Raw genomic sequence first — 6309 nt, forward strand, 5'->3', positions numbered from 1 at the left:
GGCTGACCTTACCCCAAGCAGAGGACCTTGGCCTTGGAGCTAAATAAAGGGCAGGCCCGTCTTAGAGGGGATCCCAGGGAGGAAAGAGACGAGCATAGGTTCCTCCCAAGATGCCACCCGCTTCATTCAAGGTATGTCCTTCCCATCTCTACATGGGATACAACCACATTCATATTGAATCAATTTGGACTGTCTGACTTTGGTTTACTCTATTGCCTTGCAGTGTCTGGCAGCACTGTGTTCCTGTTAGAGCCACCAGCACAAGCACCAGACGATGCTGATCCAGTGAGTACTCCATCAAAGGCATACTGTAGGCCTGGCATGTCTTGTCTACTAGCTTCAATATGAATCCGATTAAATGTGATAGGGTGAAGGCCCCAGTGCAGCAGCAACAGCACATGATGGAGACGATGATGATGAGGAGGAGACCATCTCTGGATTCCAGAAGGCATGAGGTATCATGGTAAGACTGTGAAAGTACTATTTACTCTACAATGGTGAGGAGTCCTCATCAAAATCAAAATCTAATTTCTTTTACAGGACCCAGATGCTATACAGTGGGAAAACCAGCCTGGCAACATAGTGCGATTAATAAAAGGACACCACATCTACCAAATTCCAGCTGCGGTAATTGTATTGTGTTCCAGAGCTCACAAGCTATCAGAAAGTTGTATGGCAACCACCTCCGGCGCCAAATAGAACTGGCAGACATAGACATTCAGTACAAGAAGAAAAATCTTCACTGAGTCGAAATAAAAGAGGACGATTAGGAAACTGGACCTTGAAATAAAACGCTTGAGAGGGAGGTGAGATATGCCTTCAATGTACACTGTATGCTAACTGTAACACAAATGTATTAATCATTATTTGTATTTCCTCCCCCAGCTCCAAGAAGATGACACAGCTCAAAATAAAAATTAGGTATATTCTCGTAAAGTCAAGTAGAGCCATGACATATGAGCTCTTATTGTGAGCACACAGGACGGTGGCATCTTTAAGGTTTTTTTTATTTTCCCAGCAATCAGTACAACCAAGTCATCAGTTATAAGGCATCGCCCTCTTTTGCCCACCCCCAGCACCAGGTGTGGCCACTAGCCTATATGAAGGCCCAAAATTGTGTGTTCCTTTCTGCTCTGACAATGGCATGCCCATTCGTGCGAGATGTGGTGGATGAAGAAGCACTTGTGCTGAGGAGAGCCTTCAGGCGAGAAAGGGTCTTCAGGGACCGGTTGGACCCACTGGCCTTCCCTGACGACCATCTATATGAAAGATACAGGTTTTTCTGCAGATGGCATCAGGTATCTATGCAGACTACTGGGTCCCAGGATTAAGCACCTGCACTGCACGGAGCCATGCACTGGAGTGTGGAGCAAATGGTTTGTGTGGCCTTGCGCTTTTGCTAGTGGAGCCTTCCTGTACTCAGTGGGGGATGCAGAACAGCTGAACAAGGCCACAATTTGCCGCTACAATAAGGAGTGTGTGTCTGGCTATCAAAGCATTAGCAGATGTCTTCATCTCCTTCCCTGGCCACAGAAGACTCTGTGACATCAAAGAGGAGTTCTATAGGATTGCAGGTAAGAGGATCTACAAACTACAGGACAACTGTTAACACATAGTAGGATACTCATTACTTTGTGTGACAGGTTTCCCCAATGTCATTGGTGCAGTGGACTGCACACACATAAGGATAAAAGCCCCCTCAGGTGCCCATGAGGCCGATTTTGTGAATAGGAAATCCTTTCACAGCATTAATGTTCAGGTGAACATAACTTTTTGATATTGTCCATTGACGAACACTCTGCATTGCCAGTGATGTGCATTGATTGGTGTAATATTCCTCATCTTATGATTTCAGATGGTCTGCAATGCTGACTGTGTGATCAGCAATGTTGTGGCAAAATGGCCTGGCTCAGTCCATGACTCCAGAATCTTTCGGGCCTCTGAAATCTATCAGTGCCTATCACAAGGTAAGCCACACAACCCCTATTTATAACCATCATGGCGACAACAATATCACTGTGTTTATGGGAGGTAGTGCAATGATGAGATTTTGTGTTGACAGGTGAATTCTCTGGTGTGTTGCTGGGAGACAGGGGGTATGGCTGCCAGCCTTTTCTCCTGACACCTTTCACAGACCCCCAGGAAGCACAGCAGGCCTACAACCAACCAGGACCAGGGCCAGAGTTGAAATGACTTGGCCTCCTGAAGGCACGCTTTCACTGCCTTCACAAATAGAGGTCAGTCCTGTTAGGGCATGTGATATTACTGTGGCTTGTGCTGTCCTCCACAATGTGGCCTGCCTGAGGAAGGAGAGGGCCCCCAGAGTGCCACCAGCCATGGACTGGGACAATCCGGCAATCTTTCCTGATGACGACAGTGGTCGGGCTGAGGGACCAATATGTGTTGAATTATTTTAGTTAGTATGTGTGCTTTCAATTTGGTTAAATATAAACCCAGGCAGAGGAATTTGGGTTTTTTGGGTTCGTTTTTTTAGCCTAATTTGGCCTCTATGATGTTTGTGCGGTATACTGTGTGTAATACAAGGCTGCAGGGAGGCTACTGCATCCATTCATTTGTCTGTTCAGTTGATGTGTATGGATTTGTCCTGCATTTATTTTAGTGTGCAGACACAGGGTGTGTTATATACAGACCTTTGAATGTGTATGTATCATTTGTATAATATGCTTGGATTCTGTGCTTTCCATCTTGTAGAGTCACTGTGACTTCAGTTTCAAAGGAGCTGATGGTTTACCTGCTTTGTTTTGTCCTTATTCAATAAAGGAACATAATGTTACACATTGTGTTTTTATATTCATATGAATGTGTATTTGTTTATATGACAGAGTAATTAGGCCACACTGAAGAAAAAGGATAAAGTCATAAATTCTATGAGGCTGGTTCTTTCTGCAGGAAAAAAGCTATATATTGTTTTTACAGTTTTGATACTTATGACAATGTGATACTTAATATTCTGGCACATCAGCATGTCTTTGTTTATGAAACCATACTGAAGTACAATTTCACGAAATGCCCCGCATCTGTCATTTTAACAACTGTCCTCCTTTAAAACAACTGGTTACAATATTATGACTTGTCTTTTTTTTCCCTCTGTGGCCCTAATATTCTATCATTTTATATATAGTCTATGGGAAACTGTAAATTATCTAATGATAGCAACATCTAAAAATCATTTTTTATCCAAAATCATTGAAATTAATGATCACAAACGTTTAAATAATGACAGTGGGTCTAGTTATATGTGATAACAATGTATAGTGAGCAGTGAAATAACTATTGGTTTCCATTTGTGGTGACTGCTGACTGACATTAGGGATGAGATTAAATAGATCCTGGAATTTAGCCTGGTCTGGAGCAGGCTAGCTCCACAGAATAAATCTCCATGGTAATTTATACCATAACATATCCTCCTGCCCCCTATCCATCTTTAGTGCAACCGGATTACGGATCAATTGAGCCAGGATCACCAAGATATCCTGGCTTAATCCCTTATCCTAGTTTTGTGCAACAGGCCCCTGGTTCGAGATACAGGAGGGGACTAAATACACACCCGAGGGGCCCCAGTGCTGTTTCCCTCTTGCCACCTGGGGCGGCCTGGCCAGGAAGTCCAGGATCCAGTTGCAGAGGGATGTGTTTAGTCCCAGAGTCCTTAGATTAGTTATGAGCTTCATGGGCAATCTATGGTGTTGTACACTGAGCTGTAATCAATGAACAGCATTTTCGTGCCCAGGTGGGAATGGGCAGTGTGGAGTGCGTCTAGAGTGTCCAGGAGGATGCTGTTGACGTGAGCCGTGACCAGCCTTTCAAAGCACTTCATGAGTTCCACGGCGCGGTAATCATTTATGCAGGTTACCTCGCTTCCTTGGGCACAGGGACTATGGTGGTCTGCTTGCTAAAATGGTTATATCTGGGAAGACCAGCTATTGCACGAAATTCGAGCGTAACACAGCCATTCGCCATTGAAATTTCTACCTGCAGAAGCCACGTTGTTTGCACTTAGCAGTATTGAGTGAATCATTTTCCACTCATTTTAAATCGCGAAGTATTATGGCGAGGTAATCCCCTCTGGAAAATCAAAGGCAAAAAGTCCAGGTATGCAGATGTACACGTATATTATTGACGAAAGTGACACTGAGTTACTTGAAGATGGAGTCAGATTGTGAGGCAAGTTTGGACTCCCAATTTGAGGGGAAATGATTTACGTACAGGAGAAGGAGGGTCCTGTTTTGATTCTAGGTGACTCTATGCACGTTGTTTGAGATATTTGTTTTGATTTGACAAAAATATAATCAGTAATGAAATGTGTGAAGTACACATGGCTCTACATTGTGTGGGTTGGTGTCTGTATATATATATATTAGATATTTTTACATGAATTTCATCTAAACATGGAGTGTACAGCACCTCACCAGTGACTGAGGTTCCTACTACTATATATAATCTTTATTTCACTGTCACATCTGACCTTAGTCTCCTTTATGTCTCTATTTTTAGTTTGGTCAGGGCGTGAGTTAGGGTGTGGGCGCATCTGGCTTTGTTCTGTGTGTTATGTATTTCTAGGTGTTTGTGGCCTGGTATGGTTCCCAATCAGAGGCAGTTGTCAATTCGTTGTCTCTGATTGCAAAAACCATACTTGGGCAGCCTGTTTTCCCAACTATGGGGCTGTGCGGTGGTTCTGCCGTGTGCCCTCACCTTACAGAACTGTTTCCGATTAACTCTGTTGTTTTCGTGTATTGCAGTAGTTTCAGTTTATTTATTAAAATTAAACAGGAGACTTCTTACCACGCTACGTTTGTCTGATCCCTTCCTATTCCTCTCACCCGAGGAGAACAATGTCGCTACATCCACAGTCCCTCCGATTCACTGGGAGCCCCCACTGCCAAGGTGCCCATCCCCCACGGGAGCTGGTTCATCTGCAGCCGGACCCTACCGTCTCCGTCTCCCACACCTATCCCCCGTCCCTTGCAGACCTGGGGAGACTGTAGCGGGAAACAACCTCCTCCCCATCCGTCCAACTCAGCCTGCTCATTCCAGTCACCTCTTCCCCGGGACAGCCACAAGCTTCACCTTCAAGACTTGGTAGACTCTGGAGCCTTGCAGGTAACTTCATGGATGGTGTCTGGGCGAAGGATAATGGTGTTCCCTCTGACCCTCTAAGTGACCTCAAGGAGGGAGCACTACATTGGATGGAAGCCCTTTGGGATCTGGACTTGTTACTTTCGTGTCACTACCTCCCCTTGCGACTTTCAGTTTCCTAACACCCAGGAAGTGAGGAACTTTCATCTCATCTGACCTGCTCCCATCGACCTGTTTCTAGGCACCTGTTCACTCCCAGGGAGTCGGATCTTTCCCTATCTCCCGAGCGAGCTGCTATGGATACCTGCACTGCTAGGATGCTCTGGCAGCTCGGGCCTCATGCGTCCATCCACCTCTCCGGCGGGGGCAGAGTTTCCTCTTTGTGGCCAAAGACTGGTGGATTCACGTCCTTGCATCGACTACCGGGGACTCAATGCCATAACCGTCCGTAATCGCTGCCCGCTACCCTTATGGCCACAGCCTTAGAGCTGCTCCAGGAAGCAGTTGTTCTCTAAGCTTGACCCCGCGGAACGCATACCATCTCGTAGCAGATCAGACCCGGTGACGGAGTGTGAAGACCGCTTTCAACTTCGCCTACTGGTCTACTACAGATACTTGGTGATGCCCTTCGGCCTTGACCAACGGCTGTGTTCCAAGCGCTCATAAACGATGTGCTTAGGGATATGCTTAACATATGTTTACTTGGATGACATCCCCTACCTTTTCGAGCTCCCTTCAAGAACACACAAAGCATGTCAGACAAGTACTCAAGCGGTTAAGCCGGAAAAATGTGAATTCCATTCATCCAGAGTACAATTCCTGGGATTTGTAGTGGAACCTGGTCAAGTCCAAATGGACTCCAGGAAGGGTAGGGGCGTTAGCGGATTGGCCCACCCCCAAGTCCGTTAAGTTCAGCATTTCCTGAGCTTCAAACTTTTTTACACGCAAGTTCATCAAGAACTTCAGCTTGGTGGCAGCCCTCCTCTCAGCTTTAACCAAGGGTGGCAACGCAAGGTTTTTGTGGGGAAAAGAAGCTGAGACTGCCTTCCAAGGACTCAAACAGCGCATCCTCTCCGCTCCCATCCTGACACGACCGACCTGCGGATGAACCTTTTGTGGTGGAAGTAGCGCATCAGAGGCTGGTGTTGGAGCTGTCCTGTCTCAGAGGGGGTGAAGACAAGAAGCTCCACCCTTGCGCCTTCACACACCGGCTTA

At 46.0% G+C, this 6309-nt stretch overlaps 1 protein-coding gene and 1 long non-coding RNA gene across 2 annotated transcripts in view; one reads left to right on the plus strand and one right to left on the minus strand.

Moving 5' to 3' along the window:
• LOC118385715 (relaxin receptor 2-like) overlaps positions 1-6309 on the minus strand; it is a 297386-nt gene that overhangs the window by 65915 nt on the left and 225162 nt on the right. The window lies entirely within an intron of this gene.
• Positions 82-435, plus strand: LOC127930668 (uncharacterized). Its single transcript, XR_008138667.1, has 3 exons — positions 82-131; positions 224-285; positions 368-435. It is a non-coding gene; the product is annotated as an uncharacterized LOC127930668 (long non-coding RNA).

This window comes from Oncorhynchus keta, chromosome 6 (genome assembly GCF_023373465.1).
Source record: "Oncorhynchus keta strain PuntledgeMale-10-30-2019 chromosome 6, Oket_V2, whole genome shotgun sequence".
In the NCBI taxonomy this organism is placed as follows: Eukaryota; Metazoa; Chordata; class Actinopteri; order Salmoniformes; family Salmonidae; genus Oncorhynchus; species Oncorhynchus keta.